The following is a 13,029-nucleotide window of genomic DNA, read 5'->3' on the forward strand; positions in this document are numbered from 1 at the left end:
AAGGAGATTTTAATTTTTTCTTTTTAATCATATATGTTTTTCATATGGACTATAGAAAAAGGAATGAAAATGGCAAATGGATTATCCAAGGCAAGGTTATTGTAGGCTACTATCCAATGGCACATTTGTAAGGATGTCAATGGATTGTCCTCTAGATTTAATCATCCTATCTTTTTATGATATACATAAGGTGACAAATACCATGTTTCCTTATGAGGGGTTTTATGATAGTACTTATAGTTTGGTTGATGATATATGTTGATATATTTGATGTGGGGTACTGATCCAAAATGGATCCTAAAAACCATCTAAGTCTTCAAAATAAAAAACTATTGCAAGGGGAAAACCTTTAAAAAAGGTGGATTACACTATCGGGAGAGAAAAACATGGAGAAAATGAGAAAACAAAGTTATCGGAGGCTTGGACAGTGATGCACGAGAGCCGTCAGATCTGGCCGATCAACAGTCCAGATCTGATCAGCATATCTCAATCGGTGATGGCAGAGAGAGGCTATTAGAGGCTACCATGTGAGCGTTGCGACATCAATCAGCGCGAGTCAACGAGGACCGTCGATCAAGTGTGCAGATCGACGTCCTAGGTTAACCCGCAATATTACGTCAGCAAAATACAGTGGAGCACTTATACAAAGGCCCCAAACTATGCGATGTGCAATTGCGATATCGCAATATCACATCGGAGCAATGCAAAGGAGCGGGGCCGATAACAAATGCGATTGCGATAGCCATACCGAATAGGATTATGGATGAAATTTAATATATTTTGAGTTCCGTAAAAAGGCATTTTTTAATGTAAATTCGCATTTTCATTCAATAAACGAAAACCAAACGAAATGCGAATTAGGCGATATAACGGACTCAAAAGGGTTTTTAGACGCAACGATATATGTTTTGAGTTCTGAAATGAGTAGGATTTCAGGCTGGACGTAGGCGATAAGTGGTATTGGATGGGCTCCGCCCGAGCTCATACACTAGCTGCCACATGGCTAGGCGCCAAAGAGAGAAAACCACCCTTTTCGGGCGGGTAACCTCTGGGCGCATAAGCCACCTGAAATCAATAATAACCGTTGGATCGACAATCACTCGCGCAGAATTAATAATAATTCAGGTCCGAGAAAAGGCGTTTGGGTGGATTTTTATAGTGCTTTTGTGTATTCTCTGTGTAAACAAAGAACGACTATTCTGGGGATTTCAAAGGCACCGATGGTCCATTCCGTTACAAAACAGGTGGCCACCATACCCAAATACATTTAACAGTGATTGCTTAATGCTCAGAGGGAATTTGAGCAGACAGAGGTTGGGAGCGAGAGAGCCTAGAAGAGGAAATGAACAGACAACATCGATTGGCTTAAAAGCCACTGAATGACAGAGACAAATTCAGCAAGCAGTGCTGAGACAGAGAGAAAACAATGACAGCAAGTGAGAGGGAGAGTCTGTGTACCCAAAGAGACTTGAGGGATTCAAGTAAACTCCTGATGTTTTGTATCTGTTGCGTTGAGACTCAAATTGATCTCACTTTTGTAAAAATTTGCCCTTGAAGACATAATAGAGAGGTCACCACTGAAGGCTGGACCAGGAGACATAGCCCAAGAGTTTTGGGTGAACTCCATATTAAACTTGATGTGTTATGTGTGTTTGTCTATTATGTTTCTCTAATTTCTCATTGTCTATATTATTCGAAATCTTATCGATCTGTTGCACTAAGTAATATAGGAAAATCCATGCACATGAGTTTGTAATACCTTAATATTAGTCTGAGATCTCATTTTCAGATCAAGTGGTATCAGAGCTTTAGGTTTGCTAAGGTTAGACAAGTTTCTGCTGGATTTTTTTGAATGCTAACTAGGTCAAAGCTCAAACAGAGAAAAGGAGAACTTGTTGAGTCCAATCTAGAAATTGGAAGAGTCTATCCTCAGAGGAAAACAGTAGAAGAAATTCCCTTGGGAGTAGAACCTCGGTTCATGGACAGTTTCATGACCATGAGAGCCATGGTGGAAGAGATGTATCGAGAATTTAAGAAAGTTCGAGGTGAAAGTACTTCAACCTCCAAACAAGACAAGGAACAGAGGAACCTCTTCTAGATGCCCATCCAGAAGGTAAACGAAAAGAAGAGAGGACTCCTCCACCATCTACTCCATCATCACCATCCTCATCATCTTCTTCACATAAAACTAGCCCTGAAAAGAAAAAGAAGAAAATTGTTGTGATTAAATTAGATGTGAAATTTGATTTACCAATTTTTGATGGTGAATTAAATGCAGAAAAGCTAGATAACTAGATTAGACAGATTTATGTATATTGCAGGGTGTAGAACATTAATTCAAAAAGGAGAAAGATTCAGTTGGCTAGCCTTTGCCTTGGAGGAAATGCACTAGTGTGGTGGGAAGGCAAGACACAAGCTGATCTGAAGAGACATGATAAAATTCTTTCTACCTGGAATGAATTTGTTTCTACCATTAAAAAATAGTTTTATCCTCTAGCTTATATGCAGCAAACAATGATGAGTTGGCAAACTCTTCGCCAATTAAAGGGCCAAAGTGTACAAAGCTATACCCAGGAATTTAGAAAAAGAGCTTTAACTCTAGGCATTTCTCTATACTCACCTAAAATTTTGTTGAAGTATATAGGTGGTCTGCATAGCTATTTGAGGCACACCATTCTCATGTTTAACCCCACTAGCCTAGATGATGTATCAGTTCAGGCTACACATCTGGAGGCTAGAGGCAAGAATGTGAACCCAGAGATTAGGGGATCATCAAAACCCTCTGCAAGCAAGAACAAGGAAAAGAAGAAGCAGAAATGGAAGGAGAGGAAGGAAAACGTTGTACAGAAAGACAAACCTTCATGCACTCACTGCACGAAGGATGGACACAATGATAAAAACTATTGGTCCTTGCATCCGAAGCTGAAACCTAAGAAGTTCGGTGATAAGAAGAAGAGGACCGTTGTTGCTATTCAAAAAGACCTGGGGTCAAACTTAGGTGATGAAACAACAGTCACAACCACAGGTATAAAAGGTAAAAACTATGAAGCATCTACAATCAATTCTGCACAATCTATTGATAATGAAGATAATGAGAGGAAAAGACATGAATTTTTTCATATTAGAGTTATTTCCAAGCACCAAAAGATTGATACTTTATTTGATAGTGGTTCACAAGTAAACTTGATTTCTGAAACAATTGTAAAGAAGTTGAGCTTACTAACAACACCTCACAAGAAGCCATATCCATTAGGTTGGGTATGTGATAAAGCAAAGCTACAAGTGACTAGACAATGTAAACTTAGGTTTGCTATTGGGTCAACTTTTGTAGATGAGGTTGAGTTAGATATAGTTCCCTTTAATATATGTGGTATTTTTTTAGGAAGTCCTAACTTGTATGATAGAAAAGCCATTTTCTATAGAATTGAGAATAAGTATCAACTCACAAAAGATGGAATAGAATATATTATAAGAGCTCATCAACTCAAAAATAACTATTCTCTCATAAATTTAGGGCAAGTGAAAAGAATTGTAAATTCATGCAAGCAATTTTTACTAATGGTTGTAAAGGAAAACAACCCTGATAATACCAATGTATTTGAAGGTTGTGATGCTAAACAAAAAGTTGATTTAGTTAAAGTTGTTTCAGAATATGATATCCTATTTCAAGACCCTAAAGGTCTGCCACCCAAAAGGGAAGTAGTACATGATATTCATTTGCAGCAAGTGCTCCATTTCCTAACATCGGAATGTACAGGTTATCCACTTTAGAGAACGCAGAGGTCAAGAAGCAGGTACAGGAGCTGCTCAATAAAGGGTTCATAAGACCAAGCACATCCCCATGTGGATCTCCAATCTTGTTGGTCAGAAAAAAAGATGGTTCATGGAGGATGTACATTGATTACAGAGCACTAAATAAAATAACGATCAAGAATCGTTATCCTCTTCCTCGCATTCATGATCTATTAGATCAACTGAAAGAAGTTGTTTACTTTTCCAAGTTGGACTTGCGTAGTGGTTATCATCAGGTCAAAGTTGCAAAACAAGATGCATGGAAGACTGCTTTCAAAACAAAGAAAGGGCTGTATGAATGGCTGGTTATGCCTTTTGGCTTAACTAATGCTCCCGCCACTTTCATGAGAGTTGTGAATGATGTACTCTGACCTTTTATTGATGATTTTGTAATTGTATATTTAAATGAAATTCTTGTTTTCAGTAAAACATGGGAAGAACATTTGAAGCATGTAAAGCAGACTTTGGATGTTTTGAAAAGAGAAAATCTCTATGTGAAATTATCAAAATGTGAATTTGGCAAAACATATTTAAATTATTTTGGTCATATTGTAGGGAGTGGTGAATTGAAGATAGATCCCTCTAAGGTCGAAGTCATTGTGAACTAGCCTAAACCCAAATCTGTTACAGAAGTTAGGAGTTTCCTAGGAGCAGCACAATATTGGAGAAAGTTTATTGCTAACTTTTCCTTGATTGCAGCTCCCTTACATGCTTTAACAGGATTGAACAAGGTGTTTCAGTGGGGAGGAAAATAGCAAAAAGCCTTCGACACCTTGAAAGAAAAAATTAGTACAGCACTAGTACTAGCATTGCCAAATCTTCAAAGACCATTTGAGATTGAAACAGATGCCAGTGACTATGCCATGGGAGCAGTGTTGATGTAACACGGTAAACCCATATGCTATCATTCTGAGACATTTACTTCTGCAGTAATTAATTATCCCACCAAGGAAAATTTTAAGAACCCCCCCTAAATTTATAAATATAATAAATGGGCGAATCTCCATGGTATATAAGAAAAATTGAAGGCGATTTTATCAATAATATAATATGTATATATAATTTTTTGGCGAATCTCTCACCAGGCATGGCGAATATTTTACTCAATTATAAAATCTTGTAAGATCTTGGCGAGTCTTTCACTAAATAATAAAACTTTGTAAAGTCCTAGTGAATCTTAGCATAGGCTACATGCTGGTTTAATTCCCCCATTTAAATGGGCTACATTCCAGGTGAATACCATGGGTCAATACCATGTGCCATTTTGGTGAATACCATGGGTCAATACCATGTGCCATTTTTATTTTTATTAATTCTAATATTAGGGTTAATAATGGTTTTTTGCATGGTATTAATAACAATCTAGTCCATGGTATTTGTCCCATAGTATTTTGGCCATAGGTTTCACCTAAATATAGCCCATTTTTTGAGTGTTCGTAAATATAAGGTGACTTATGGAGTAAATATAAAAAAATGTTTTATTTTTTTACCATACCTCTCGTTTATTTATATTTTTATTAATTTACCATACCTCTTTTACAAATATGGTATTTGGCCCATAGGATTCACTTAAATAAAACCTCTTTCTTGAGCCTTCATAAATAGAACGAGGGTTATGGACTAAATATAAAAAGAGGTTTTATTTATTTACGATACGTCTAGTTTATTTATATTTTTATTTATTTACCATACCTTTTGAGTAAGTATAAAAAGACGTTTTATTTATTTACCATACCTCCACTTTACTTATATTTTTATTTGTTTACTCCCTTACATGTATATAAGGTGACTTATGGAGTAAATATAAAAAATGTTTTATTTATTTACCATACCTCTCATTTATTTATATTTTTATTAATTTACCATACCTCTTTTATAAATATGGTATTTTAGGATTCACTTAAATAAAACCCATAGGATTCACTTAAATAAAACCTATTCTTGAAAATGGGCGAATGGAAGGTTGTAAGTCCTAATTTCAAGGGCTAAATTTACCTTTTTTACCCTCTCCCTTAAAATAAGGTGGGCTATTTGAGGTGATTTGTAAAAATGTACTATGATACAAAATATTCGCCCACTAAAAATTTAAAACCCCTTAATTTCGCCAAAGGGCGAACGTTCGCCCCTAAAATTATCCTTGTATCCCACATATGATAAAGAATTTCATGCATTAGTACAAAGTGTGAAAAAGTGGAAACATTACCTATGGGAAAAGAAATAATTATACATACAGATCATCAACCACTTCAATATTTGCACTCATAAACTAAATTGCATCAATCAAGACGCTATAGGTGGATGGGTTTCCTATAACAATTTCATCTTGTCATCAGATATAAGAAGGGAATACACAATAAAGTTATAGATATGCTATCAAGACCAATCATAAATGCATCTACTATACTTAAGCATAACTCAATATTGCATGAAAGCTACATTGAACAATATGCTCAAGATGTAGATTTTAAAGATGTATATGCAACTTTAAGTCATGGCAAACAAGTGGAAGAATTGGATTATCATGTTAAGGACCAAATCTTATATCATTTGGGAAAGTTATGCATTCCTCAAACTAAAAGAGTTAACATAATCTGTGAAGAACATACTTCTCTAATATCAAGTCATTTTGGTGTAAGTAAAACAGTTGCATGGTTGCAAAGGTTCTGTTATTGGCCAAGAATGCATGAAACAGTTTCTAGATATATTAAAGGGTGTACCATGTGTGCTACAAGAAAGCCCAGTAATAGAAAATTAGGCTTGTACACTCCACTTCCAGTTCCTTCTCATCCTTGGGAAAGTGTTTCCATGGACTTCGTTGGGGGATTACCAAAATCTAGAAAAGGTCATGATTATTTATATGTTATTGTGGACAGGTTCAGCAAAATGTGTATTTTAATACCTTGTAACAAGCAGATTATAGCTAAACAAATAGCGAAGTTGTTCTTTCAGAATTTATGGGTTTATTTTGGGTTACCCACTTCCATTGTATCTGATCAAGATTCCCAATTTGTTGGGAAGTTTTGGTCAAGTCTGTGGGAATTGATGGACACCAAATTGAAGAAGAGCACAACATTTCATCCACAAATAGATAGCCAAATAGAGGTAGTCAACACGACAGTGATCCAGTTGCTCAGGGGCTATTGCAGCAAGCATTCCAAGCTTTGGGATGAACGTTGTGTTATGTGCAACATGCTTACAACCGTGCCAAGCACTCTTCTACATAGAGATCTCCTTTTGAGACTTGTTTTTGTTTTACACCAAGGTCTCCCTTGGATTTTGTCTTTGGAAAAGACATAGCAGTTGATGGACACAGTGATGTGGAAAAAGCAACCAAGTTCATTGAACAGATCCAAGAAATTCACCAGGCAATGCAGGAACAACTGGAGAGAAGCCAGGGCAAGTACAAGGCAAGGCATGACAAGCATCGAATTGAGCATAGCTTCCAAGTTGGTGATCAAGTCTGGTTGTACATCAAGAAAGATAGAATGCAAGGTGAAGGTAAGAAGTTGAAGCAAATAAGGTATGGGCCTTTCAAGATACTTGAGAAAATTGGTGAAAACACTTTTCGCCTTGATTTACCAGCTTATATTCATATCTATTTAGTCATTAATGCTGATAACTTGAGACTATATGAACCTTCATTGATTGAAGATCCTGAAGAGCAAAGTCAGTTGCCTTCTATTAATGATTTATTGCCTGAATATCTTAATGAGTTGCAGGAAGACATAATTCTGGACAGGAAGGTGAGAACTATGCACAGAGGAGATGTTGAGTACCAAAGAATTGGACTCAAAGGTTAAAACCAAGCAATGCAAGATGGATAGAGATTGGACAAGTGAGGAAGCTATATCCTCACTTGATTGATGCTTAAAAACCAACTTTTGGTGGTCCAAAAGCTTTTTCAGTGGGAAGGCGTGATCCAAAATGGATCCTAAAAACCCTCAAGTCTTCAAAATCAAAAAATAGCGGAAGGGGAAAACCTTTAAAAAAGGCAGATTACACTATCGGGAGAGAAAAACATGGAGAAAATGAGAAAACAGAGTTATCGGAGGCTTGGACAGCAATGCACAAGAGCCGTCGGATCTGGCCGATCAATGGTCCAAATCCAATCGGCATATCGCCATCAGCGATGGCAGGCAGAGGCTATCAAAGGCTACCATTCGAACGTTGCAACAGTGATCAGTGCGAGTCAAGGAGGATCGTCGATCAAGCGCGTAGATCGACAACCCATGTTAACCGCAATATCGTGTCTTAGAAAATTATAAATTACAGAGCAATGGAACACATAGAATATAGCAGAAATATAAACACGGAAAATGCATAAAACTAGAGAGACACAGATATACGTGGTTCACCCCGAATAGCCAGTCCTTCCTTTTTATTATCTAGCAAAATGAAGAGACACAACCTATAGCAAATCCGTTGTAATATCCTTTGTTTTCTCTCACAGTCTCGCCTCTCTGTTTCTCACTCGGAGAATACACATCTATTACATAGCCTTAATACAATTCCCTCATACAAAGAGAGGAGGTTTCCTTCTAGGGCTAAAAACCCTAAACTAAACATAAGTTCTACCGTCAGATCATCCACCTAATGAATGGCCCAGATTGACTAGAAATTACTATACTTTTACAAGGCAATTTTACATCTATTTTTAGCTTCGGGGGACCGCTGGCCCCCGGAACCCCCAGCCGACGGGCATGGGACCCCTCGAACCCCCGCGGGGGGGGAAAAGTCCCCCCCACACCCCCCCTCGTGGAGGGGTGTACAAACTTCCTGGGGTATACATCCAGCTGAAACAAAGACCTCTAAATAATCATGCTCCACACCCAACAATCTCCCACTTGGAGAATGATTGTAGCAACTCCACTGTTGCTTCATTTGTTGGACAATGACTCCTCTTTGGACCTGGTTGTTTCTCATCTTCATCGTCATCCTTGAAGACCAATTGAAACTGGGCACATTCTCAGTTTCTCCCTGGTTACAACTTTTGTTAGCATATCTGCAAGATTCTAGCTAGCGTGTATCTTTTCCAGCTTCAACTCTCCATCTTCCAACACTGATCGTATGAAATGGTACTTGAGATGTATGTGTTTAGACCTGGAAATGAAATTCAGAGTTCTTTGCAAGATGAATGGCACTTTGGCTATCACTGTATAACGTGCCCATATCATGATTCTTACCCAATTTACCCATAAACCTTTCTAACCAAATCATTTCTTTACTAGCCTCTGTAGTAACAACATACTATGCTTTTGTTGTTGAAAGTGCAACAACACTTTGGATTTTTGAAACCCAACTGACAGTTTTTCCACCTACAGTAAATACATATCTTGTAGTGCTCCTTGTCACAGGGAAAAGTGTCTACTCAGAACTGCTTATCCCACTAAGGTGTGATAGCTGCCTTAGAAACAAACAAAGTAAAGCTACTTTCGTTTTTCCTTTATGAAGTATAGATAGAGAAGAACAAAGAAGACCAACCTCTGTCTTGCGCTAATCTCCTGGTTCGATTCCTCTCTTTCTTTATAGTCTTTCGCTACTTGTTCCCTTGCACGCCCAGCTTCACAGAGTACCTGTAAGATCACAGTAGCATAGCACTATACAAGAACATGGATCTATAATCATAAACAATATAGGATCAGATGTAAATTGACCATACAAATGCAGCAAACATAAATTACACAAGAGTATGGAGGAAAACTTGAATAGCTTTTATTGATAAACAAGAAAGAGCCAAGGGGAGTTACAACCAGTTGTTTTGACCCAGCATCATCCTCTCAACAAGGAAGCCCCTCTTCACCTCATACAAAGCTTAGATCACCCAACAATCTGATGTTTTATCTCAAGAAACCAACAACAATTCCTTACAATATGCAAAATTCTAGCCTCTCTCTGGGATGACGGATCCATATATAGATATCTGTAAGGGAGATGAGTCAGCTTGCGATTTGATTAGTTTCTTCCATATGATAGTTCCTGCTTCCACTTGGAGATTGATGATCTCTTACTCATCCTTGGTCGAATTCAGAGAGGCAAGTGTCACAGGAGAAGTTTCTGGAAGCTTCCATTGCCTCTCCACCTCGCGAAATGACACTGCCATTTGTCATTTCTAGCCCATCGCACCCCATAGAAGGGATTTTTGAAATGCAACACACCCACACAGTGTGTTTAGGTGAGATGCAACACACTTTTCCTATGGAGCAGCTGAAATGATCCTGTTTTGACCAATTCTGAGCAGTTTTTCATGGAGGAATTCTGGGAGAAGCTGTAATCAGTTGACCTTGTTCCTTTAGGGGTTAGAACAAACTTTTAGGGACTTAGGATCCCTTGGTTTATGGACATTTCATGTTTGGGGTTGTAGTGCCCAAAAATGTCTATAATAGTTGCCCCCTAAAGCATGAGGTCGTTAATCTTTTGATGTCGGGTGAAATGCTTTATTATGAGGATCTGAAGTTCTTTCAAGCTGGGAGGAGACCTGTAATAAGATACAATACAATACATTATCTTCATAATATTTTCATGATCTAGCCGAGGCAGGCATTCCCATGCTCAGCTTTATAAATTCATTTTCATGTACATAGGACAGACAATCGTCTGAGTGTAGACTGATGATTCTGGTAGAGCCATCATCCCTTTTATTGGATGATCATCTGTGCAGCAATGATGTACATTTGACGTCTTTATTTCCTTGAATATATATCGCAGCCTGGATGGATGAAACTAGATTCGGGGTCTTCAATCTCGTTCGATCTTCACTCGAAGTACAAGTCGATCCATGTGAGAGATGTTCTGGAGTCGAACATGGAAAGACATCGTCTGATTACCAGCCAATGATGCAAGCTGTTAACAGGCGCGAGAGGAATCACCGATAATGATAATGACCCTCAAGGTATTGTAGTACAATTCACGTGGTGTGAATAAAGGACTTGGCGTCGAACACCATGCAAAATCTTTCGATCGAAAGCCATTGACGTAAACCTGTCGCCGGAAGTGAGAAACTTGCCATTGAGGCATGCAAGCTTCAAAGTACTGAATGGGGTGTTCCTAGATCGACTTCTTGGATAATGAGCTGATGTCGACAAGAAGCGATTCATCACAGGAGGGCCTTAATGAATCCCACATCAATGGCACCGAATGGAGCAAATGATTTTAATGGAGGTGAAAACGATCTGGTGATATAAGGTTTAGGGTGGCAGTCATGAAAGAATGGAGTGTAAATGTATTGTAGCTGGTGAGACACAGGTGAATTCTCTGAATGACTTCTCTTGAACATATCGGCAACACTGACATGATGGATTGGTAGCATTAACCCAAAATGTGGATGGTGTGATGGGACCATGGTGATGTGACCGGTGAATGAAACAACCCAACCCGACTTGGATGCGGAGTGAAAGTGTCATGTTCAAGAGCGACTTGCTACCAACAAAGTTTCTTCAAGTTTTCTTCCAAATTTTTTCCCCAGTCATTGCTGACCAGTACCTCTTTATTTTTATCAAGCTTGAGGAGGATAACATATGCTTGTTTTATAATTTTCCCTTCGGGCAAACCCATCGCTATGTTTTAATGAGCCTAGCGATAGTGAAACTCGTTCTTGTCTATAGACAAGTTTGTCGCTATTAAAATTTTAACAAGTTTAATGACAAAGATAACTTGGTCCTTTTCAATTTTAGAGAGTCTGAAAAGGAACGTAAAGGAGACTCCAAAATTCCTTTTTCGTCATCTAATCCCTTAAGTCCGAAAAAGTATAAAACAATACAGAAGGGATGAATTTTCGATCCTTTTAACGAGCCGAACAAAACAAGTGCTCGATATTTTTGTGTAATAATTAGTCAGGTCCAAAAAGATTAAAATTTAGAGGAGGGATAGCACTTCCGGTCCCTTTAACGAGCTGGAGAGGCCAATGGCTCAGCAATATTTTCATATTTTACGAGTCAGTTGAAAAGAGCTTAAAGGAGACTCGTCTTTTGAGGAACGAGTGATAAAATTGGGTAGCAGCTGATTCCAGGTAAGGTTTGGAATTTTCCAATCATGGCAGTGTACAAGGATGGCTAGTGAGATCACTCTTCGCGGTTGTTCCTCAAAAAGGGGTAAACAATCAAATGGAGGTGAATGATCGGCCAATACAGAGTGGAGGTGATGATGAGAACACGACCAAGGCTTTTAAAGGCTGAAATATTACATTCACGATGGTTATTTACCAGGAAATCGGTTCATTTTTTTTTTTTATTGAGCTTAAACACTGGGGGGAAACATTTGCTCATGACTTATGTTTATTTTTTAACGAGCTTGAACTATGTCCTAAAACTGCTCGATCAATCCAGTCGTATAATAAGAATGTCTCATATATAAAAACGACAACTTTTAGAGTTTTGCCCCACATCCTTTCTTTATGCAAGTTAGGAAATGACCAATCCTACGAGTTTAAAGGGTTAGAGGACCTACAAATTTAAAAAATAAATAGTCGCTCTTCGCTTGCATGCCAAAAGGTTTGCATGCCCCCAGGTATAAAACAGAGTTTCAAGGTCACCTTTCAAATCACCAACAAAACATTTGTTTTGTTAGAAAAGCATACCTCTTTCAAGTTACCAAAGATTGTTCTATTCACACCGCAAACAAAACACTTCTTCAGCGATGTCTACCGAAATAGACAAAGGTGAGTGGCAATGCCTGCCAACCCACATAACTTTGACAAGATAATCTTATTCCAGAATAACCCCCTCTTCCAATCACGGACGAGAGTACAGACTAGTCATATTCTCTCGCGGAAACCTACCCTATACCCGAAGTTTTCCTGCCGAAGCAAACCAGGGTGCATGCCCCCTGGGTTTCAGTCAAGTCCCCCGAATCACTCGTGCTCATCAAGCGGATGAACTGGAGATTGATGAGACATTCCATGTGTGAAAAGACCATTCAGGGATGGTATATGACTATTTTTTCTGTGTGATCCGGGAAATGAAAGCTAGTCTATGAGCTTGATCACTCTTCCTTCGTGCGGAAAACACATTACTCTAAAGAGTGAGGAGACAATCGCTCCCATGTAATAAATATAGTCTCGTCCAAGGAGTAGATTATAATCCAAGGGTCCTTGAACTGCCATTACGTTCATTTGAACGGTTTTCCCTCTCAATGTTATGGGCACATTGGGAAGGATCCCTAACGGTCGACTGGTTCCTTTGTCAAAGCCTGTTAGATTTCTCATTTCAGGCAAAAGCGATGGCGAACCAAGCGCTTTCCAAG

The sequence above is a fragment of the Pinus tabuliformis genome, chromosome X, assembly GCF_031772625.1.
Source record: "Pinus tabuliformis cultivar Carrire ecotype Pingquan chromosome X, CPIR1, whole genome shotgun sequence".
Lineage (NCBI taxonomy): Eukaryota > Viridiplantae > Streptophyta > Pinopsida > Pinales > Pinaceae > Pinus > Pinus tabuliformis.